Genomic DNA, 25,822 nt, shown 5'->3' with positions numbered 1-25,822 from the left:
ACCAATGGAGTGAAAACTTGTGCCCACAGGGTAACATCGAACATAGATATTAACAGTAGCTGTGTTCATAACTGCCAAAACCTGGCAACAAGCAAGCTGTCCTTCCATAGGTGAATGAATAAATGAGCTATGGTACACCCAAACAGTGGAATATATTCAGCACTAAAAAGATATGAGCTTTCAAGCCATGAAAATACATCGGCAGGGGTTAGGGAGTTCAAATGCATATGACTACATGAAAGCAGCCAATCTAAAAAGGCTACACACTGCATGATTCCAACTATATGACTTTCTGGAAAAGGAAAAACTATGTAGACAATAAAAAGATCAGTGGATGTCAGGGGTTGGAGGACAGAGATCAACAGAGCACAGAGGACTTTTAGGGAAGCAGAAATATTCTGCACAATATTATAATGCTGGATATTTTTCATCATACTTCTGTCCAAATCCACAGAATATACAGCACCTAATGGACCTGAATATTCATTGGAAGGACTGATGCTGAAAGTCCAATATTTTGGTCACCTATTGTGAAAAGCTGACTCACTGGAAAAGACCCTGATGCTGGGAAAGATTGAGGGCAGGAGGAGAAAGGGGCAACAGAGGATGAGACAGTTGGATGGCATCACTGACTCAATGAACATGAGTTTGAGCAAACTAAGGGAGATAATGAAGGACAGGGAAGCCTGGCATGCTGCAGTCCATGGTGTCACTAAGAATCCAACATTACTCAGTGACTGAACAACAACAAACAACAAAAACGATGGATCCTGGGTGATTATGAGATGTCAAAGTAGGTTCATTCTTGGTAAATACTTTTTAGGTACCATTCTGGTGAGTGATATTGACAATACGGGAGGTCATGCAAGTACGGAGTTAGACAGTAAGTCTTAAAGAAAAAGAATATCTGTTCTTGGTTTAAGCAAAGAGTCCTTTAGTATGACATCAAAATATGATCCATGGAAGGAAAACTGACAGATATAACAAAATAGAAAACACTTGATCTGTGAAAGATATTGTTTTAAAAGCTGTAAAGACAAGACACAGACTAGAAGAAAATACCTTCAAATCACATTTTTGACAAAAGATATTTATCTTGGATATATAAACAACTCTCAAAACTCAATAATAAGCAAACAAATATCCCAAATTAATAAGTGAGCAATAATCTAAATTGTTCAAAGAATATATGTGGATACAAGGAAACAGGAAAAGATGCTCAAAATCACTACTCATTAGGAAAAAGTAAAGCACAACTACAATGAGATACTAAAACATATAAATAAAAATGAATACATAATATCTTAGAAAAAAACAAAAAAGAATCAATAAGGGATAAAAAGAATTAAATAATTGTAATCACTGAAAAGAACTCTATCCCTATTCAAATGTACTAGGCCTGGAGAGAAGAGTGGTTTTTGTCTAAACATTGGCTGTTCCATTTAATTTTAAAGCTTCAACTGAGTTCTTGTAACTGCAAAGAGAAATTCAGAACTAATTTTGAGTAAGTTCTAAATTGCTATGAATAAGAAAATGATCTAAAAAAAAAGAAAATGATGTATATCATTACTATTATTGCTATAACAATGCTATAATATACAAATTATATATTAAGTATATCAACTTATGCATTAAGTATATACAATATATACTAAAGGAAATCAACTCTCAATATTCATTGGAAGGACTGATGCTAAAACTGAAGCTCCAATACTTTCACGACATTCACTCTCTATGTTGTCCCTAGACACACACACTCCTGTCTTTCCAATTACCATCTACTTTGCAGTTTCACTTGCCTCTTTACCCTAGGCTCCCATAAGCAACTATTAAACACAACGTCTATCTTAGAAAATCGATCATTCTGTTAAGAACTGTGAAGGACCTGAGATTTCCCCTTGCTTGCAAACTAGTTCATCCTGCCACAGTTTTCATGGATGCTGGCAGAAGACACAGACACCTGCATTAGTGACAAAGGGCCATTGGCCCTTATAGGCATAGTCGTAGACAGAGTATCAGCATTTGCATCACCTCCCCAAGTTATCATACTCACAGAGCCACAGGGAGGAGGTCAGTTGTTCGTTCCCTGCACGTGTGGTGGGACATATTACAGGAAAGAAATCCCAAGCTCAGGGAACCTGGGTCGTTTTGTTTGTTTGTTTGTTTGTTTGTTTAATAAAGGGTAATAAGTCCGGCTGTCTTGCCATGGAGGAAAATAGCATCTTTATAATACTGAACAGTGAAAAAAACCTACCTTTTTCCCCCAAAGGGAGACATTATCTCTATTTTCCAAGCCTGTTCACTCTACAAATAACCTTTGAAGACAGTCCCCCACAAAAGCAGTCAGTGTCTCTGCTCATAAGACATGAAGAAATGCTAGTAACCTTCCAACACTCCCAAACCTTCTTTCTTGCTTCTAAGGGCACATATTTACTCTAGAAGGTTATTAAATCACATCTTATAGCATAGTTAATGAAAATTAATTTCAAGTGGTCCTCACAGACACTCATCTTTATTATTTTCATCTTCTGTCTGTATCAGAAATACCTGATTGCTCACCTCCAATGTCCTCTAAACCCTTAGCATGTAATTACCCCTAATTGACCAAAGTCCCCCTTCCCAAGAATTTCAACTTCAGACAAAGGACTGAGGCAGCCAAGAATCGGTGCCTTGGCAAAACAGTGCCATGCACAAAGTGAAGACACAGGAGATAACTATGAAAGTCTTTTTTTTTTTTCTTTTAAATAATCTTTAGAGAGCAGAATGGAACTGCCATGCAGAGGGATGAATTTCCAAGCCACCATGCAATCCCACAAAGGGAGAGAAAAGCACTTCTTGGAGCTTTTGCGCTCCAACGAGGCCCAACTCTCTCCTCTTCGGTTGCACTCCATGAAAATTTCTTGTTTCCCGTGAAACTCCCTATCGTATCCCCAAGTAGTTTTACATTTTTTTAAACTTTTCAGTGTAAGTTTATAGTCTGTACCTATCAATTCTTGAATGACCCTTAAATACAATTGACCTTCCTAAGAACAGCATCAAGCCACTTCAAATCATGGCCCAATCTCCTCCCTCGCTAAAGAGATAAAGTCAATTGTCATGCTCTCCTATGGGCAGAGGAGTTTGTTGGGCTACAGTCCATAGAGTTGCAAAGAGTTGGACAGGACTGAAGTGACTTAGCATGCACATAGGTAGCACACACCTCTTATCTACTTCAAAAGACCTATAACATCATCTGTTTAACTAGACGTATACATGATTACAATCTTTACACTGTATGCCTAATATGACAGGACAACCAGCAGTCCTTTGATCAAGGAAAATACTTTTCCTTTACTTTGTGTCAGTTATTAGGCTTATAACTAGCTTTACAACCAGCTTTACAACCTTAGCAGAAATAAAGATGCTTGTTTTGGCAAAGATATCTTCAGCTCTGAAAAATGCCACTTTACTTTTAGAATCTTTTTGGCCTTTTATGACAAAAAATGATCCATTTTATAATGAGAGATGTTATTTTACCCATTCCCTGAAAGACAGTTCTGATTGCTTTACAACGAGAACACTATGCTTTCTTTTTTGAAAACTTAAGTGAAAACTTTCATGATGTCAAGCAATGTTTGATAGTTTAACTACTGCCAGTGTGTCAGGGCAAGTTGCTAGATACTCAGCCAAGACCCAATTTTCAGATGTTCATCATCATATATTCTATGTCAACTCTTCATCATATATTCTATGTCAACTCTTCTTTGGGCATGCAAGATGGAAATAACACACTTGCAAATCCATTTATCCTGACAGATATACAACTGTACTCCCTATTCTGTTTACTTTATTGTGAACTACATCAGCCTCATGCTTTGACAAATCATTTTATTTCCCTTGTCCACTTTTATAAAATATAAATATAATTCAATAAAATAATATGCACATTTCACAAATATAAACAATAACATGAAAGCACTTGACCTCCTTCCCTGTGAACTGAATGTTAGCCAAGACCAAGTGAGCATATCTTCCTCACAGGACCTGAGCAACCAAGGATATAATAGTCACGAACCATCACTGAGAATGTAACTGAGAATGTAATCTGATGAGTGATCATAATTAATCCTACATTTCATATTTATTAACTGTATTTGAACCAGTGTTTCACCCTTTTTCTCTTTAACACAGATAGGAGAAAGTTTAGCACAGCTAAACTTCCAGTGGACCATCTGATTCTCAGCCAGGCTATAAAGTAGGTCAAAGATTTTGCCTTGAGAAACACTCTCTTGTCAGCTACCTGAAGGCAAAGATTTTTACCTATTCCTTAATTACCACACAACTAGACCAGCTGAGAACTAATATATGCCCAGGTAGCTCACAGTCTTTAAATGTGTATATTTCAAATTTTGTTCTTTCTTTCCCTTGCCTTAATATCTTGACTCCAAGGAGACAATTTTTGTTTAAGCATGACTTTTCAATCCAGCCTTTATGAATTTCTAACCCTTATTGCTACTTCCCTGCTGGAAGGTTTTCACGTATGTGGTAAAAATCATCAATTTTAATATTTCCAAAACAAGCTCATAGCTAGGTACTGCCTAACATCAAAAATGCCTCCAATTTCCCATGCCATTTGTCACGTTGATGCACTAGTAATCCAGGCTCACCTTCTCAACCTTTTATTTCCTCTTTCTCCCATATCTACTGTTGATATTAAAGCTATGGTACACTTTTTAAACATATTTTTAGTTATGTTTAAATTACCACTGTAATATGGACATATTTTAAGAGCTAATATGATCCAAAGATATGTAATAAAATAGTTGATAGTTTAACTCCAACTTGTATGTATGTATGCTCCTTCTACACGATTGAGTTTTGAGACTGGTATGGCACAATGACTATTGATACCCAACTGATACCCCAAATTTATACCAAGTCTAATTCTACTGCAACTACCCAAGCTCAGGTCCTCCCGATCAAAATGACAGTTTTTTTCCATGTTTGAGTACCTTCACTTTGCCCATAATCCATTAGGCTCACTTCTATCATACTGATCTTAAGATCATGTTCTATTTTGCCACTTTCTAACATCACAACAACAACAAAACAAAAAGAAACACAGCCAGTTGAATACATTCTAAACTTCTTACTTTACCATTCAAAGATCTTGTAGTTGCTGAAGCACAAAATAACAAAAATTTGCACAAGGAATTAGATAAACAAACTTGTCCATTGCTAATTGCATTACCCTACTTTTAAGGCTTCTTCTTTCTCTACAGAATGAGGAATAAGTAAATCAAACAAATATCCTAGCTAACTGTAAAACTATACAAGTCTATCTTTCAAACCTTAGCTTCCATTACTCTGCTAAGTGTTCACTGCTTTTCGGTCCAATGAAACTAAAACTCACCCTTAACACAGTGTTGAACAGTGTGGGTCCAATTATGAGTGCATTTTTTTCAATAAATACACAAAAATGTACATGTACATACAAGTATTGCAATCCTTATATAAACATAAGGTGAGTGGTATTCTATACAAAGTTAATAATGTGTTAGTTTTCTGTTCCGTAACTTTGCCTTTAAAGAATTTTATTAGCATCCAGTGTGTAGCTCTCTCTCATAACTGGAGAAACTTCATATTTAGCCTATCATCACAGGTAAGGGATTTTTTAAATATAACAATATTTCTAATACTGTATGATGAATATGACTGAAATACTGTATGCCATAAAAATTGATAATGATTCATTTATTAGTGTATAGGCTAGGCTACTGTGAAGCAATCATATAGACTATACTGCTGCTGCCGCTAAGTCACTTCAGTCGTGTCCGACTCTGTGCGACCCCATAGACGGCAGCCCACCAGGCTCCCCCGTCCCTGGGATTCTTCAGGCAAGAACACTGGAGTGGGTTGCCATTTCCTTCTCCAATGCATGAAAGTGAAAAGTGAAAGTGAAGTCGCTGGGCTAACTTAAAACAATTATATTGCTGCTCCTCCATTACCAGTGCATGAAGCGTTATACCAGTAAATAAATCTCAATTTCTTTTTCATCTTATTTCACTTTTTGATGTCTAATGTTAGTAATATGTATGACATGCAGCATTTTGTTATCATATGGATAATACTAATGTAGGTACTGATAGATGATTCATCTTGTAAACAGAGGTTACTAGGTTATTGATTAAAACAATAAATACAGTACTGTAAATGTATTTTTTCTTCCTTATGATTTTCTTAACATTTTCATTTCTCTAGATGACTTCATTGTTAAGTCTATAGTACATAATACACATAACGCACAAAATGTAACTTAATCAACTGTTTATTTGTAAGACCTCCAGTCAATAGTAGGCTATTAGTTCAGTTTTGGGTGAGTCAAAGATTCTCAACAGCATGGGGTCAAAGGACCCAAATTCTCATATTGTTTAAGGGTCAACTCCACGTGCCATTTGCTACTACTACAACTGCCAAGTTTCTGTCCTTGTTCTTCCTCTCCACACACAATAGTGGACTCCTACCCTTAATAAAATATTATCTATATATTAAGGTAACATTTTTCAGAAATTTTTTCCTTAACCAGAATAACTATCTTCTATAAATCCCCAAAGCACACGGATTTTGCTTCTAACACTGCAAACTTTTAAAATATATTTTTAGTACCTTATATATTGGAGCAGTTTTAGGTTTACAGCAAAATTGAGTGGAAGGACCTACTGTATAAGCACAGGGAACTCAGCTAAATTATGTGTAAGCTTTATGTGCCACATATGTGGCCAATTTTGTGCCATATAATACTGCCAATTAAGTGGCAGCCTGTATGGAAGGGGCATTTGGGGAACAATGGATGCATGTGTATATATGGCTGAGTCCCTTTGCCGTTCACCTGAAACTATCACAGCACTGTTAATTGGCCATGCTGCTGCTGCTGCTGCTAAGTCACTTCACTCGTGTCTGACTCTGTGCGACCCCATAGACGGCAGCCCACCAGGCTCCCCCGTCCCTGGGATTCTCCAGGCAAGAACACTGGAGTGGGTTGCCATTTCCTTCTCCAATGCATGAAAGTGAAAAGTGAAAGTGAAGTCGCTCAGTCGTGTCCAACTCTGAGCAACCCCATGGACTGCAGCCTACCAGGCTCCTCCATCCATGGGGTTTGCCAGGCAAGAGTACTGGAGTGGGGTGCCATTGCCTTCTCCAATTGGCCATGCCCAGTACAAAATAAAACATTTTTAAAAAAATAAATAATCACTGTGAGGAAAAAAACACTGAGGGAAAGACACACAGGATTTCCCATATACTCCCTGCCACCACATGTGCACAGCTTCACCCACTATCAAGAGATAGTGGTTGAAGATGGACATTTGTTACAATCTCCCACCAGAGATGGACATTTGTTACAATCAATGAAAGTACTTTGTCACAGAGTTCATAGTTTACATCAGGGTTCACTCTTGATGTGCACTCTATGGCTATAGACAAATGTATAGTGACATGTATTTATCACTATAGTATTATACAAAATAATTTCATGGATCACGGCCTTGTCCAGGCAAAGGGACTTGCATAACTCCATGAAGCTATGAGCCAAGCTATGTAGGGCCCCCAAGACAGATGGGTCAGAGTGGAGAGTTCAGACAAGACGTGGTCCACTGGAGGAGGGAATGCAAACCACTCCAGTATTCTTGGCTCAAGAACCCCATGAACAGTATGAAAAAGCAAAAAGATATGATACCAGAACAGGAGTCCTCCAGTTGTCCAATATGCTACTGGGGAGGAGCAGAGAAATAACTCCAAAAAGAATGAAGAGGCTAGGCCAAAGCAGAAACGATACTCAGTTGTGGATGTGTCTAATGGTGAAAGTAAACTCGGACGGTGTAAAGAACAATACTGCATAGGAACCTGGAACGTTAGGTCCATGCTGCTGCTGCGTTGCTTCAGTCATGTCCAACTCTGTGCAACCCCATAGACGGCAGCCCACCAGGCTTCCTGCCGCTGGGATTCTCCAGGCAAGAACACTGGAGTGGCTTGCCATTTCCTTCTCCAATGCATGAAAGTGAAAAGTGAAAGGGAAGTCGCTCAGTCGTGTCCGACTCTAGCGACCCCATGGACTGCAGCCTACCAGGCTCCTCCATCCATGGGATTTTCTAGGCAAAAGTACTGGCGTCTATAAATCAAGGTAAATTGGATGTGGTCACGCAGGAGATGGCGAAAGTGAACATTGACATCTTAGGAATCAGTGAGCTAAAATGGATGGGAAAGGGTAAATTTAATTCAGATGACCATTATATCTACTACTGTGGTCAAGAATCCCTTAGAAGAAATGGAGTAGCCCTCATAGTCAACAGAAGAGTCTGAAATTGAATACTTGGGCACAGTCTTAAAAATAAGAATCTGATCTTGGTTTGTTTCCAAGGCAAACCATTCAATATAACAGCAATCCAAGTCTATGTCACAAGCACTAATGTCAAAAAACTGAAGTTGATGGGTTCTATGAAGACCTACAAGATCTTCTAGGACTAACCCCAATAAAAGATGTCCTGTTCATCATAGAGGATTGGAATGCAAAAGTAAGAAGTCAAGAGATACTTGGAGTAATGGGCAAGTTTGGCCCTGGAGTACAAAATTAAGCAGGGCAAAAGCTAACAGAGTTTTGTTGAGAGAACACACTGGTCACAGCAAACACCTTCTTCCAACAACATAAGAGATGACTCTATACATGGAAATCACCAGATGGTCAATAATGAAATCAGATTGATTATATTCTTGGCAGCCAAAGATGTAGAAGCTCTACAGAGTTAGCAAAAAACACCTGGAGCTGACTTTGGCTCACATAATGAGCTTCTTATTGCAAGATTCAGGCTTAAATTGAAGAAAGTAGGAAAAACCATTAGAGCATTCAGGTACAACCTAAATCAAATCCCTTATGATTATACGTGAAGCTGATGAATAGATACAAGGGATTAGATCTGGTAGACAGAGTGCCTGCAGAACTATGGACCAAAGTTCATAACACTGCACAGGAAGCCACGATCAAAACCATCCCGCACAAAGAAGAAATGCAAGAAGGCAAAGCAGTTATCTGAGGAGGCTTCCCAAATAGCAGAACAAGGTAGACAAGCAAATGGGAAGGGCAAAGGAGAAAGATATATCAGACTGAATACAGAGCTTCAGAGAATAGCAAGGAGAGATATGAAAGCTTTCTTAAGTGAACAACGCAAAGAAATAGAGGAAAACAATAGAATGGGAAAAACTAAAGATTTCTTTAAAAACTGGAGATTTCAAAGGAACATTTCATGCAGGGATGGGCACAATAAAGAACAGAGACAATAAGGATTTAAAAGAAGAAGAGATTAAGAAGAGGTGGCAAGAATACACAGAAGAACTATACCAAAAAAGTCAGATAACCACAATGAAGTGGTCACTCACCTGGAGCCAGATATCCTGGAGTGTGAAGTCAAGTGGGCCTTAGGAAGCATTACTACGAACAAAGCTGGTGGAGGTGAAGCAATTCCAGTTGAGATATTTCAAATCCTAAAAAATGATGCTGTTAAAGTGCTGCACTCAACATGCCAGCAAATCTAGAAAACCCAGCAGTGGCCACCGGACTGGAAAAGGTCAGTTTTCATTCCAATCCTCAAGAAGGGCAGTGTCAAAAAATGTTCAAATTACGGTACAGTGGCATTCACTTCACATGCTAACAAGGTAATGCTCAAAATCATTCAAGCTAGGCTTCAATAGTATGTGAAACAAGAACTTCCCGATGTAGAAGCTGAGTTTAAAAAAGGCAATGGAACCAGAGATCAAATTGCCAAAATTTGTTGGATCGTATAAAAAGCAAGAGCATTCCAGAAAATATCTACCTCTGCTTCATTGACTACATGAAAGTATTTGTGTAGATCACAACAAACTGTGGAAAATTCTTAGATATGGGAGTATCAGACCACCTTACTTGCCTCCAGAGAAACCTATATGCAAGCCAAGAAACAACAGTTAGAACTAGATATGGAAAAAATGGACTGGTTCAAAATTAGGAAAGGAGTACACCAAGGCTGTTTATTGTCATTCTTCTGTTTAAACTTCTATGCAGGGTACATCATGGGAAATGCTGGGCGGAGATGAATCACAAGCTGGAATCAAGATAGCTGGCAGAAATATTAATCAACCTCAGATATGCAGATGATACCACTCTAATGGCAGAAAGTAAAGAGGAACTAAAGAGCCTTTTGATGGAAGTGAAAGAGAAGAGTGGAAAAGTTGGCTTAAAACTCAAATTCAGAAAACTAAGATCATGGCATCTAGACCCTATCACTTCATGGCAAATAGATGGGGGAAAAGTGTTAACACTGACAGAGTTTTTTTTTTTTTTTTCCTGGGCTCCAAAATCACTGTGGACAGTGCCTACAGCCACAAAATTAAAAGATGCTTTCTCCTTGGAAGGAAAGTTATGACAAATCCAGATAGTGTTTTAAAAAGCAGAGACATCGCTTTGCTGACAAAGGTCCATATAGTCCAAGCTATGGTCTTTTCAGTAGTCATGAACAGATGTGAAGGTTAGACCATAAAAAGAAGGCTGAGCACCAAAAAATTGATGCTTTTGAATTGTGGTATTGGATAAGACTCTTGAGAGTCCCTTGGACTGCAAGGAGATCCAACCAGTCCATCCTAAAGGAAATCAGTCCTGAATTTTCATTGGAAGGACTGATGTTGAAGGGGAAGTGCCAATACTTTGGCTACCTGATGCAAAGAGCTGACTCATTGGAATCAACCCTGATGCTGGGAAAGACTGAGGCCAGGAGGAGAAGGGGGCAACAGAGGATGAGTTGGTTGGATGGCATCACTGACTCAATGGACATGACTAGTCAAACTCCACTAGACAGTGTAGGATAGGGTAGCCTGGAGCTCTGCAGTCCATGGGGTTGCAAAGAGACTGACAGAACTTACCACTGAACAACAGCAACAAAAATCTTCTGTGCTCCATCTACTCATCCCTCCCTCCTCTATAAAACCTAGAAACCAGTCACTACATTTACTGTTTCCATAGTTTTGCATTTTGTGGAATGTTATATTGTTGGAATCATACATTACATAGCTTTTTCAGTTGGCTTCTTTTACTTAGGATTGTGCATTTAAGGTCCCTCCAGTCATTTCATAGCTAGACAGCTCATTTCCTCACAGTGATGAGTAATACCTCACTGTCAGAGCATACAACAATTTATTTACCATTCACCTACTGAAGTATAATTAACTGGTTCCAAGTTGGGAATTAAGTATAAACTGCTATAAAATCCATGGGAAGGTTACTTTGTGGACATAAATTTTCATCTAATTTGGGTAAATATTCAACTTTACAATTGCTGAATCTTAGGGTAACAGATTTTGACTGTGTGGATCACAATAAACTGTGGAAGATTCTGAAAGAGATGGGAATACCAGAACACCTGACCTGCCTCTTGAGAAACCTATATGCAGGTCAGGAAGCAACAGTTAGAACAGGACATGGAACAATAGACTGCTTCCAAATACGAAAAGGAGTACGTCAAGGCTGTATATTGTCACCCTGCTTATTTAACTTATATGCAGAGTACATCATGAGAAACGCTGGGCTGAAAGAAACACAAACTGGAATCAAGATTGCCAGGAGAAATATCAATAACCTCAGATATGCAGATGACACCACCCTTATGGCAGAAAGTGAAGAGGAACTAAAAAGCCTCTTGATGAAAGTTAAAGAGGAGAGTGAAAAAGTTGGCTTAAAGCTCAACATTCAGAAAACTAAGATCATGGCATCCGGTCCCACCACTTCATGGGAAATAGATGGGGAAACAGTGGAAACAGTGTCAGACTTTATTTTTTGGGGCTCCAAAATCACTGCAGATGGTGATTGCAGCCATGAAATTAAAAGACGCTTACTCCTTGGAAGGAAAGTTATAACCAACCTAGATAGCATTTGCAAAAGCAGAGACATTACTTTGCCAACAAAGGTCCATCTAGTCAAGGCTATGGTTTTTCCAATGGTCATGTATGGATGTGAGAGTTGGACTGTGAAGAAAGCTGAGCGCCGAAGAATTGATGCTTTTGAACTGTGGTGTTGGAGAAGACTCTTGAGAGTCCCTTGGACTGCAAGGAGATCCAACCAGTCCATTCTGAAGGAGATCAGTCCTGGGTGTTCTTTGGAAGGAATGATGCTAAAGGTGAAACTCCAGTACTTTGGCCACTTCATGCAAAGAATTGACTCATTGGAAAAGACTGATGCTGGGAGGGATTGGGGGCAGGAGGAGAAGGGAACGACAGAGGATGAGATGGTTGGATGGCATCACCGACTCGATGGACGTGAGTCTGAGTGAACTCTGGGAGTTGGTGATGGACAGGGAGGCCTGGCATGCTGTGATTCATGGGGTCACAAAGAGTCGGACACGGCTGAGTGACTGAACTGAACTGTAACAGAATGTTTAATTCTGTAAGAAACTGCCAGTCTTCCAAGTGACTGTTCCATTTGAATTCCTACCGTAATGAATAAGAGTTCTGTGGCTCTTGTATACAATACTTTTTGGTATTGGTTCTGTTAGTGTATTGCATTTATTCCATTCTAGGAGTATGTGGTAGAATTTCATCATTGTTATCATTTGCAATACCTTAATAATAGATGATAGAGTATTGTAACTATTTCTGTACACATTATAACTTTTAATATGGACTTAAGGGTAGCCAAAGTTATCTTTTTTGTTATCCACTGAATGTAACTTGATGCCTTGAAATAATTAATAACTAAAAGCTAGGATTGTAGTGAAAAAAAAAAAAAACTATATAAAAAGGATTGTCTCCGTTGACAAGAGGGATGAATTCATTTGCCCAGCTATCTTATGATATTAAGGCCAGAGTTAGTCATTCCTGCAACTTTAGTAATTTTCTATGTTTACAAATATTTATTTGTATCCTATTTGTTCAAAGATGATATTCTTTCCTGTGATGAAATAGATTTGTAGGTCCAATGTACATGGCCTTAATGTATCCCTCTTGGTGCTTTGTTTGTACAGACTGAGAGAGATTAAAGGGAGAATGAGCTGTACTTCCCAATATGTGAACTCCTATCCAGGACCTCCCAGAACCTTGAGTAATGGTAATCTGACTCTCAAAGTTAATTCATAGAGCAAAGATCTATTATCTTATTATATACTGGGCACTATTCTAGAACATGTAATATACTGTGAGCAAAACCAAACAGTTTCTATTCAATGATAAGGTCAATGATTACCAAGAAATACATTTCTGTTTTTTCCCCTGTATCTTGCAGGAGACTCGGGTTTGATCCCTGGATTGGGAAGGTCCCCAGAGAAGGGATTGACAATCCACTCCAGTATTCTTGCCTGGAAAATCCCATGGACAGAGGAGCATGGCTGGCTACAGTCCATGAGGTCGTAGTCAGTAAGTCATGACTGAGTGCCTAACACAAAATATTTCAAGATCACATGCCATTTAATGTATTTTAAACTATTAATAGCATATGTTAGAAATGAATCAATCTGAAAAGAATAAGGCTAAAACCCTTTAAATCAAGTCCAAAATATTTACTTTATTTTCATTTTTTATTTGCAAAATAGATGTTTTTAAATTCCATGTGATTGTGAAATATTTGAATGCAAAAGATTCACTTTGACATTTAAACTTGAAGATGCACTTTTAACCACATTTTTGCTTTTTCCTATGACCTCAGCAAGTTTCCCATCCAAACTATACACTAGATGATTTCTTAAGTTAAAATAAATTATATGTAATATCTGAATAATATGTATGATATTTAAGAACATATAATGTATACAGTATTTGATAATGCATATTATATAATATCTAATATGTATTTCTTTTAATTTAAATATATAATGTATAAATATATAATACATAATCTATATAATATTTTACAAAATATATGTTACATATGTGTATTCATATTCTTTTAATCCACTGCATATAGATAGTATCCAAATGCATTTCAACATCTCTGTTTTGGCAGAAATTCAGAGTTATAAACAGCAGGCTTTCATCTGGAATTACAGTCTCTATAAAGAGGCAAAACTGATTGATTAATATTCATTTACCATAATTTGTAAGAGTTGAGAATGCTTATCTCTTGATAAGGATGGCTGGAGACCATCTGTAGCAGATCAGATGAAAAAAAAAGCTTGGAACGTCAATTAAAATAATCTCTTAAAATACAATGCAACTAAAAAATGACATACTTCCAGTGCTCTTCTATAAAAAATTGTGAAAAATTATAAATTCAGTTAAGTTCTATTATGTATAGATATTTAATATTTGTGTGAATGAATGTGCTGTCCTTTATATATGAAGGTAAAATCATCCAGTCACTATGAGTAAAATGTGTGCTTTGAATTGTTGGTTGTATTTATTAGTTTACAGCAAATTACATACTTCTAATCCTCTTTGTGGTGTATACTCCTAAACTGGGTAAAATGTTTCAAGGAAAGTGTTCATAGACAGTGTTAATATACAAAATAGTGAATGGAATTTTAGGTCTCGGTAGTTTGAAATTTAAATACCACTTTTAGTTGAATACGCATATAACTATGTTGGCACAATGATTTTCAAGTCACTTTACATTTTGTTAGAGCTGTATGTTTAGTTTCAACTATAAAGAATTATTAGGTGGCCAAAAAATTGGTTTGGGTTTTTCTATAACAGCTTATGGGGGGAACTCAAATGAACTTTTTGGCCAACCCAATACTATGCTGTCACTCAGATCAGCATATTATAGGAATTTCTTTGTATTTTAAAACAATTATAAATGGTATTTTATACATAGGTCTGGTGTACAACGTGGAACACAATCATATAAATAAGCTAACAGAGCCAAAAGATTCCACTGGGTCCCATGAGTCATAAACATCCCATGTTGCTAAGAATCCTTGAATAAGCTAACGTACTTTAGCTTGAAATCATAGCACAGAAACATAGTACAGAAAAAAGAAGACAACTTTAGCTGTGCTCTGCTAAAGAAATGGCTCCATAACTATTGCACACAGCTTCAAAAGGTCCTGAACATATGTGATAGAGTAGAAAACTTCCATAAATACTTGAGTGTATCTCCACTCAATTCTAATAACTGTATCATTTTAAAATTTACTGTCAAATGGAAAATAGAAGTCAAGTTGCACTCTCTTCATTCTGACTTGTCTACATGTTTTGGTACATGAGTTACATAATACTAAAGGAAAAAGTACACACACATACACATATATATATATACAGATACCGAAACGCTGGACTGGAAGAAACACAAGCTGGAATCAAGATTGCTGGGAGAAATATCAATAACCTCAGATATGCAGATGACACCACCCTTATGGCAGAAAGTGAAGAGGATCTAAAAAGCCTCTTGATGAAAGTGAAAGTGGAGAGTGAAAAAGTTGGCTTAAAGCTCAACATTCAGGAAAAAAACAAAGATCATGGCATCCAGTCCCATCACTTCATGGGAAATAGATGGGGAAACAGTGGAAACAGTGTCAGACTTTATTTTTGGGGGCTCCAAAATCACTACAGATAGTGACTGCAGCCATGAAACTAAAAGACGCTTACTCCTTGGAAGAAAAGTTATGACCAACCTAGATAGCATATGCAAAAGCAGAGACATTACTTTGCCAACAAAGGTCTGTCTAGTCAAGGTTATGGTTTTTCCTGTGGTCATGTATGGATGTGAGAGCTGGACTGTGAAAAAGGCTGAGCACCGAAGAATTGATGCTTGTAAACTGTGGTGTTGGAGAAGACTCTTGAGCGTCCCTTGGACTGCGAGGAGATCCAACCAGTCCATTCTGAAGGAGATCAGCCCTGGGATTTCTTTGGAAGCAATGATGCTAAAGCTGAAACTCCAGTACTTTGGCCACCTCATGCGAAGAGTTGACTCATTGGAAAAGACTCTGATGCTGGGAGGGATTGGGGGCAGGAGGAGAAGGGGACAACAGAGTTTGAGATGCCTGGATGGCATCACTGACTCGATGGACGTGAGTCTGAGTGAACTCTGGGAGTTGGTGATGGACAGGGAGGCCTGGTGTGCTGCGATTCATGGGGTTGCAAAGAGTCGGACACGACTGAGTGACTGAACTGAACTGAGGCATATATACACATACATACCTACATAAATGTTTGTAGGTGTATATATATATTTTAGGCATATGCAAATATATATGTGTATGTGTGTATATATATATACACACCCAGGGTCAGGAAGATTCTGTGGAGTAGGAAATGGCAACCCACTCCAGTATTCTTGTCTAGAAATCCCATGGACGGAGGAGCCTGGTAGGCTATAGTCCATGGAGTCACAAAAGAGTTGGACATGACTGAGTGACCAAAACAACAACATGATAATTGATTACTTCAGCCTTTAAGATGATTTTTTCTCTAACAGAATAGCTACCTTAAAATTACTTATACATCTAATATTTTTTAGACAAAAATTTCCAGAGGCAGTGTTGTTTCAGATTTGGTTCTAAGTCAAGAAGTTATTCAGTTCAGTTCACTTGCTCAGTCATGTCCGACTCTTTGTGACCCCATGAATCGCAGCACACCAGGCCTCCCTGTCCATCACCAACTCCTGGAGTTCACTCAGACTCACGTCCATCGAGTCAGTGATGCCGTCCAGCCATCTCATCCTCTGTCGTCCCATTTCCCTCCTGTCCCCAATCCCTCCCAGCATCAGAGTCTTTTTCAATGAGTCGACTCTTTGCGTGAGGTGGCCAAAGTACTGGAGTTTCAGCTTTAGCATCATTTCTTCCAAAGAACCCCCAGGGCTGATCTTCTTCAGAATGGATTGGTTGGATCTCCTTGCAGTCCAAGGGATGCTCAAGAGTCTTCTCCAACACCACAGTTCAAAAGCATCAATTCTTTGGCACTCAGCTTTCTTCACAGTCCAACTCTCACATCCATATATGACCACTGGAAAAACCATAGCCTTGACTAGACAGACCTTTGTTGGCAAAGTAATGTCTCTGCTTTTGCATATGCTATCTAGGTTGGTCATAACTTTCCTTCCAAGGAGTAAGCGTCTTTTAATTTCATGGCTGCAATCACCATCTGCAGTGATTTTGGAGCCCCCAAAAATAAAGTCTGACACTGTTTCCACTGTTTCCCCATCTATTTGCCATGACGTGATGGGACCAGATGCCATGATCTTTGTTTTCTGAATGTTGAGCTTTAAGCCAACTTTTTCACTCTCCTCTTTCACTTTCATCAAGAGGCTTTTTAGTTCCTCTTCATTTTCTGCCATAAGGGTGGTATCATCTGCATATCTGAGGTTATTGATATTTCTCCCAGCAATCTTGATTCCAGTTTGTGCTTCCTTCAGCCCAGCGTTTCTCATGATGTACTCTGCATATAAGTTAAATAAGCAGGGTGACAATATACAGCCTTGACGTACTCCTTTTCCTATTTGGAACCAGTCTGTTGTTCCATGTCCAGTTCTAACTGTTGCTTTCTGACCTGCATGTAGGTTTCTCAAGAGGCAGGTCAGGTGTTCTGGTATTCCCATCTCTTTCAGAATTTTCCACAGTTTATTGTGATCCACACAGTCAAAGGCTTTGGAATGACCTAAATAAATTCTTTCCCTTGGTTTCCTCTGTTATCCTCCCCATATGTGTTCTATCCCCCTGCTCTTTGCAAGAAGACTTCAGAAACCCCAGGCTTCATGTGTACTCACTGTCACATCCAGTGAAGAAGAGTGTTTTATGCTTTTCATATCTTTTTATTCATGGGCAATTAACTCTGCTGCAACCTTACAAAAGACTTTGCTTTTCCATTGGCTAAGTCAAGTTTATATTTCAATGCCCTAGCTGCAGGGGAAGCTAGGAAGCAAGTACTTAGGCATATATCACCTTTCCAAGGGAAACAGGCTCTGCCAGCAGAGGACCAGGAGGGGGATAGGGTTGGGAGAGTCATAAGTCTACCACATCTCTAGATTTGTCTAATTTACGCAACATTGTTCAAAATTTGTCTACCTATCCGCACCTTTGTCTTTCTCTCTCAGACATACACACACACATACATGCACCCACATCTGCACTTCTCTCCTGCAGCGATCAGCTGTGTAGGGGAGATACTGTTTATTATGATGTTCTAAGATATTTCTCCACTGTATCCAGATTGTAATTAAAATTCTTACATCTTGGCTGTATTTTTACCTACAAGGATTCAGAAGCCTTTCTTGGCATCAATACAAAGAGCTATCACAGGTTGTAGCTCTTCAAAAAACAGAAAGAGAGCAAACAGAAGCAGTACAAATGTGCATGGGATTCATCTACTGCTCTTGTAAGTTGGGTGGGGAAAAATTAACCTATTCCCAGTATTGTTAGATGCCTTGGTTCAAAACTCAATTAAAATATGTTACATATTTTGCTTCACCTTATTTATTTTCTAAGAACTCATCTCATCTTCAGTAGTTTTTGGATGATAGGGTTATAGAACATTTTTGCATATAATTAATACAGAAACTACTCACTAAACAAAAACACCTTTTAAAGAGCTAATTTTTAACATACAGATATTTAATTGACTCCAATGCAATTGATTCAAATTAATCCAAAGTGTACACTAAAAAGGGATTTTGAAATGACTTACCAAGAACTTGTAAGAACTTGTAACCTTGGTTAAATCATTTTCAAATAAAATTGAAACAACACTCAGAAATTATTGAGATAGTTTTCATGAAACACTAAAGCATGACTGTATTATTTTTCTCGAATCTACATTTTATGGATTTTATTACTGACAACTGGTATCACCTGTATACACTAATTACACTCTAAGTTGAAATTAATATAAAGAAAAACCCAAAGATAGGAAACAAATAGAAAAATTATTATCCCTCAACTTACAAACCCAAGCAGCTAAGTAAAATCCTAAGTCGCAAATCTTGATGATTTATTAGTGCAAAATAATGAAAAGGCCAAACAATTTACATAAATTTTATGGGTACACTGAAGTGGCGCTAGTGGTAAAGAACCTGCCTGCCAATGTAGGAGACATAAGAGACACAGGTTCGATTCCTGGGTCGGGAAGATCTCCTGGAGGAGGGCATGGCAACCTCTCCAGCTTCCCTAGTGGCTCAAATGGTAAAGAATCCACCTGTAATGTAGCAGACCTGGGTTTGACCTTGGGATGGGAAGATCCCTTGGAGAAGGGAATGACAACCCACTCCACTATTCTTGCCTGGGAAATCCCACAGACAGAGGAGCCTGGTGGACGACAGTACATGGAGTCACAAAGAGTTGGACATGACTGAGTGACAAACACACACACATGAAATCCTTTAAAATCGTACCACCATGTTTTACTTTGAGGTCTCAGTGTTAGTAAAAGAAATCTTAGGGGTTCCCCCCCTCCAAATAATGCTGCTGCTGCTGCTAAGTCACTTCAGTCATGTCCAACTCTGTGCGACCCCGTAGACGGCAGACCACCAGGCTCCCCTATCCCTGGGATTCTAGAGAACACTGGAGTGGGTTGCCATTTCCTTCTCCAATGCATGAAAGTGAAAAGTCAAACTGAAGTCATTCAGTCGTGTCCGACTCTACACGACCCCATGGGCTGCAGCCCACCAAGCTCCTCCGTCCATGGGATTTTCCAGGCAAGAGTACTGGAGTGGGGTGCCACTGTCCACCAAATAATGCTATTTAACCTTAAAAAATCTTTGTTCCTGTGTGTGCTGAAATAAGCTTTTATGCTGCCATTGCATTGAAGTCAATTATGCCTGTTACAAGTGACTGTATGCATTTTATTTTCCATTAGCAATGGTCAAGATATCTGAGACCTTAAGAAGAATCACCTTGTCTGGAATTCTTTGCCAGCATTGCTTCAGTAAGGTGAAGTAGCATAATATCGGGATAAGGTACAAAAGTGGACCAATCACCCCTTTAAAAAAAAATCCCTTCCAGTATAGAAATAATTTATTTTTTCTACTCCCCAAGCTAATCTCCACCCAACTATCTCACTTTGAAAAGTTAGATAACTACAGGAAAGAGAGATATTCATAAAGATGCTAAAAAGGCAATAAAATCTCATTTTCTGACAAAATTAAAAGGATCATTATGTGACTGCACCTTCTCTTTTTTCATAAGTTCAAAAAATGCATTACATTTTGAATGAGATTCCCTTCTGGAATGTCTATGTCAAAGACATTGTTTCCCTTAATATTCCTCAAGGACAAAGAGCAACTTATTTGTCTTGCTGTATCCTGTTCATGAAATCGTAAAGCTACACGGAGGTGACTGCACACATACTTCCCTCGTAGGAATCATTAGTCAACTAGATTACCAAGACTATCATCTTGCTTTAAATCAAAGAACGCCAAGTCTCACATCTTATGGAAATTGCTGATCAGAGCCATCTGAGTCTGGAAAACTCACACACTCACAGCATTTTAAATTGTATAGCATTAGGATCACAAAGTGATTGCAGCTGACACTATAATTGAGTAAATAATAAAGTAAATGGTCTGTTCCAGAAGTGAACTTGACGTTACTGAACTGTTGTTGATAGAACAAAAATTTTGATTAGCTGTTGACGAAAGGGATTTGAAGGCCCTCAAGTAAACCTTTTGAGGAGATTTATTCCCACTCTGTTAACTGCAAAACAGACAAATCTGCAGTGACCTTCCATACACTGGAAAGATTACTGGCATTTAAGGAATCTAGAAGGAAGGGACTTAATACTTTGCAACAGTTTAACTTATTTTCCAGGAACATCTGCCTTTCTCCATATTGGGAAGCCACAAATAAAAGCTCAAGAAAGTAATATTCAACAAAAGAGTATTTCCTCTAAATTGAATAACTGTCATTTAATTATATATAGTAAAAAAAAAATCACAATTTTATAACCTTTTAGATATTTCTGATAACTTTTTGGGGAAGATTTTGTTAAGTTGATAGAAGATATTTTTAAGCATTTGGAGATGGATTTCTACTACCCTAATAGTCTCTCAAATGTACTTAGAGAGTGAATAAAGCTATATATGCATGTGTGTCTGCTTTATGAAGTCAACTCCTCATAACCCTATGGACTGTAACCCACCAGGGTCTTCTGTCCATGGGATTTCCCATGGCAAGAACACTAGTGTGGGTTGCCATTTCCTGTGCCATGGAATCTTCCTGACCTAGGGATCAAACCCAGGTCTCCTGCTTGACAAATGGATTGTTGACTATTGAGCCACCTAGTAAGCCTATTGCTAGATAGAGCTAGGTAGATACATAAGTTCTGGGGAGGGGAGCAGTTTGGCTGGGGAGGGGGCGGGAGGAGGAGGATATAATGATGAATTTGAATGGATCCACTACTTATATGGAAAAAAACAAAATAGCACTAACTCATATACAAGAATTAAGCAAGTTTCAATGATAGTCAATGTATTATTTCACTTAATTATGCCTTTACAATTAAGAAAATGAAAAGAAACCTGAAAACTAATCTTTACCCTTTTTCTCATTAAGTTCATCCTTTTAAACCAAAAATAGATAACAAATGGCATTTTAGCCAGATCCATAGGTAAATTCTAATCCCATCACTTCACTTCAGAGTTCAGCAAGGTAAGGTTAAAAAGAAGACAAATTAACATTTGACTTGTCTACATTAAACACATGTGTGAGGGCTGATAATTCTCTGAAAGAACAAAGCCATATGTTTTTATTAAGCAATTACTATATGCTTCCTTTGTGCCAGGGGCTACACAATAGTAGGGAGAAAGTTAGAATCTGCCTGTTCTATGAAATTTATCTCATGGAAATGACAAGCTCTAATTAATTAATCATACTAGCACATGTATTATCATAAAGTGAGATAAGTGCTAGGAAGGCATGTTAATGAAACAGAAACCTATCCGGTTTGATAAAGGCGTTGCCTAAGGTGAGATCTGAAGAATGTATAGGAGTTAACTAGCAGAAAGAGGTTATGGTAGGGTGGTTTGTTAACCTAGCACAGGAAGGACGTACGCAAAGGCCTCTGTGGGGATGAAAGCATCATCAATTTAAGGACGTGAATACATGCAGATCTATAGAAATCACCTAATCTTAAGACAGAGAGGAAATGGATATGAGAAAATGAACACAGCTTCAAAACTTTATGGGAAAATATTAAATGTTCTATCCTATGAGTAATTGCAGTCCCAGAAGACAGGGGGAGAGAATAGGGGGCAAAGAAAATATTTGAAGAAATAGTGGGCTAAACTTTCTCAAATTTGGTGAATACATAAACTTATACAAAAGTTTACAATACTCAATACGCTCATTAGACTTCAAAGAGAATGCAAAGAAAACCCCAGGTAACCATATCATAGTCAAATTGCTATAAACCAAAGATAAAAAAATATTCAAAACCAATACATAAGAAATATTACTCCATACAGAATAACTACTAACATAACTGTGGACTTCTCATCAGAAAGCCTATAAGTCAGAAGTTGGTAGAAAAATATCTCAAAGTTCTGAAAAAAATGTATTATTATAGTTTCTGCTCTTGAATTATTCACTTTCTTTGAATTACTTATTTTTTTAACTTCTTAAATTTAACGGGATATCACACTGAATTTCAGTCCTCCTCTTTAAGAAGCACTAAAAGCGACAAACATCAGTGTGACTGCATCACCAAATTTCTGATACAATTTTTATCATCCAGTTTAAAATATTTTCTAATTTCCATTTTTATTTTTGCTGCAATGCATGAGTTATTTAAAAGTGTACTTTTAAAATTGCCAATTCTATTTTTTAATAATTCACTTTTAATTCTTAGAGTCAAACTGGAATGTATGAATTGGAGGCTTAGAAATTCATCAATGCCTGTTCTTACAGTATAATGCATATCCAATTTTTACAAATGATTTGTACATTCTTGATAACAATGTGGATGCTGTAAGCGCTAGGGACAAACTAAACATGTATATTTATTTTGTTGTTGTTCAGTCGCTAAGTTGTGTCCACTGTGGTCACACTGGACCAAGGTTATTTACTGTTGGAATAAATCTGCTATTTCTTTAGTAAAGGATAGTCAAATAAGACAAAAATTAGAAGTGAGATATGTGATATATTACCAATTATAATAGTGTCTTTGTCTATTGTTCTATGTAATTCTCTCAAATTTTCTTTATATATAATAAAGATTACACCGTTAGTACCATACAAGTTAAGCATTATGTTCATTATAGAAATTCCTCTTATCCATAATAATATTGTTACTAATAATGAAATTCTAGTCTTCCATAAATATACATTCATCTGCTATTCTATGATCATCCAATATTCAATGATATCTTATAATTTTAACCTGTAACTCTATTAATTTGGTGTATCATTGTAATGAGTAGATTAGATTTATATCTTTATCTAATATGATAATTTTTCCTGTTTTATGTAAAAGTTTATATTATTAGATTGAATTCTGAGTTAATTTAGTGCTCTCCTTTCTCCTTTACATACCTTTCTTTCCTCCATTTATGCTATTTTTGGAATATACTGAAATTATTTTTCATATTCTACTTTTGTCCTCTTACAAACTGAACATTATTTTCTATTCTTGAATGATTTGCATTTATAGTGTTAATTAATAAAGCCCAAATCAAAACAATATTTCAGTCCTCCTTTTATTCAATACATGCTTAAAATGCTTTAAATTCCAGAGGTCATCTTCCATTAAATTTGTTATTTTTGTCCAGAACTTTGCTACCATTTTTTATTTCCCAGTATTGCATATTAACATGAGTATTTTATAATAATATTTAGTACATGGTCATATGTTCTAACTTTTATGTTCACCATTCCTTCTGACATCCTGATCATTTCTTTTGAGATCTCTATACTCTTAAAATATACCTAAAATTTCTTTTGTGAAGGTCTATTCATGGTAAAGTCTCTCATAGGAAAATGTCTCATTATACCTTCTTATTTCTTCTCAGCATTTTAAAGTCATTTGCTTTCCATTACTGCTTTTCAGATGTAAGCTCTCAGTTTACTTGTTTTTAAAGAGCATTTGTTCTTTCTTTCTGCTTCTAAAGTTTTTCTTTTTGATTTTATTTTATTTTTTAACTTTACAATATTGTATTGGTTTTGCCATATATCAAAATGAATCCACCACAGGTATACATGTGTTCCCCATCCTGAACCCTCCTCCCTCCTCCCTCCCCATACCATGCCTCTGGGTCGTCCCAGTGCACCAGCCCCAAGCATCCAGTATTGTGCATCGAACATGGACTGGTGACTTGTTTCATATATGATATTATACATGTTTCAATGCCATTTTCCCAAATCATTCCACCCTCTCCCTCTCCCACAGAGTCCAAAAGACTGTTCTATACATCAGTGTCTCTTTTGCTGTCTCATATACAGAGTTATTGTTACCATCTTTCTAAATTCCATATATATGCGTTAGTATACTGTATTGGTGTTTTTCTTTCTATGTTTTTCTAATATTTCCCTACTACGTGTCTAGTTACTTTTTATTTGTCTTGTTTGACACTTGCTACATTTCCTGAAGTTGTGGATTTATCTTTTTAAAGATCTTAATTTTAAGAAAACATACATTCAAAAATCTCATCTTTTTTATTTTCTATCTTCTACCTATGGAACTCTAATAACATTTTTGACCTTCTCATTTTATTCTCCATGTGTCCTAATCCCTCATTTGCTATCACTATGTCTGTCTATTATATCAAAAGAAATTACCCAAGTTTATCTTTCAGTTCATAAATTCAGTATAAAACTGTGTCTGATTTGCTATTTAACTTCTCTCCTGACACTGAGAGAATGCCACGTGAGGACTGTTATAGCCAACACACTCCAGGCTGTCAGTAAACCAGCAAGAAGCTAGGAGAGAGATTCTTGCTACCAGCCCTCAAAAGGAATCCACCCTCCTAACACCTTTATTTTGGACTTCTAGCCTCTAGAGCTGTGAGACAATACATTTCTGTTGTTTTAAGCTACACAGTTTTTGCTTTTTTATGGTAGCCTTAAAAAAACTAGTACAGATTTTGACAGTAATTTTTTCATTTTTAGAAGTATCTGGTTCTTTGGAAAATTTTCCTTTTTCTGGATGAATATCTCATTTTTCTTATATTTTGAGCCTATATTTTGAAAGGCATATAAAACATATTCACCTTATATGCTGTACATAATAATTCTAATATCATAAATGCTTGGAGGTCTGATTCTGCTCTTGCAATTTCTGCTGACTCTTAGCTATGGGTGTTTGTTTTATAATTTGTAGTTTTGGCAAATTCAAGTACAGTTGAGTTTTATCTATTGGCATCCTGGGAAGCGTGTGATTAAAGTAGATCACTCCAATCTACACTCTACTGTGTAGCTGCACATCAGCTTCTGTCAGTGACCCTCAGGTGTTGCCAACCCTGATTCACTGTTGCTAATTTATTAGCTTAAGATCTCTAAGACCACATTACTGTTGTATATTTGAACCCGAGATCAACATACATGCAGAGGTCTATAAATTCTTCTAAGAAGTTTTCTTTCCTTCCAGAGCCAAGTCTAAGCAGAGATGTTTCCTTGTTATATCCTAGTCCACCATTCATTAAGAATGAAATTCTTTGATGGTTTCAGCTTTATGAGGAGTCTCTTAATTTCAATTTTCTACCATAGGTGGTCCCAGGGCCATATCTCCTGGCCCAGAGGCAGATGTGAAAGTGCAAACTCTTGCAACAAAAAGAGTACCTAGGAATAAACCTACCTAAAAAGGAAAAAGATACATATACAGAAAATTATTAGACACTGATAAAAGAAATCAGTAACACACAAATATATAGAGAGATACACCATGTTCTCAGATTAGAAGAATCAATACTGTGATT

The 25,822-nt window shown here is 37.3% G+C and overlaps 1 protein-coding gene across 4 annotated transcripts in view; it reads right to left on the bottom strand.

Annotated features, from left to right (window-relative positions):
- Positions 1-25,822, bottom strand: part of NOL4 (nucleolar protein 4) — a 465,486-nt gene that overhangs the window by 404,525 nt on the left and 35,139 nt on the right. The window lies entirely within an intron of this gene.

The sequence above is a fragment of the Bos indicus x Bos taurus genome, chromosome 24 (genome assembly GCF_003369695.1).
Source record: "Bos indicus x Bos taurus breed Angus x Brahman F1 hybrid chromosome 24, Bos_hybrid_MaternalHap_v2.0, whole genome shotgun sequence".
Classification (NCBI taxonomy): domain Eukaryota; kingdom Metazoa; phylum Chordata; class Mammalia; order Artiodactyla; family Bovidae; genus Bos; species Bos indicus x Bos taurus.
The sequence above is the reverse complement of the archived record's forward strand: the minus strand, read 5'-3'. Positions and strand labels throughout refer to the sequence as shown.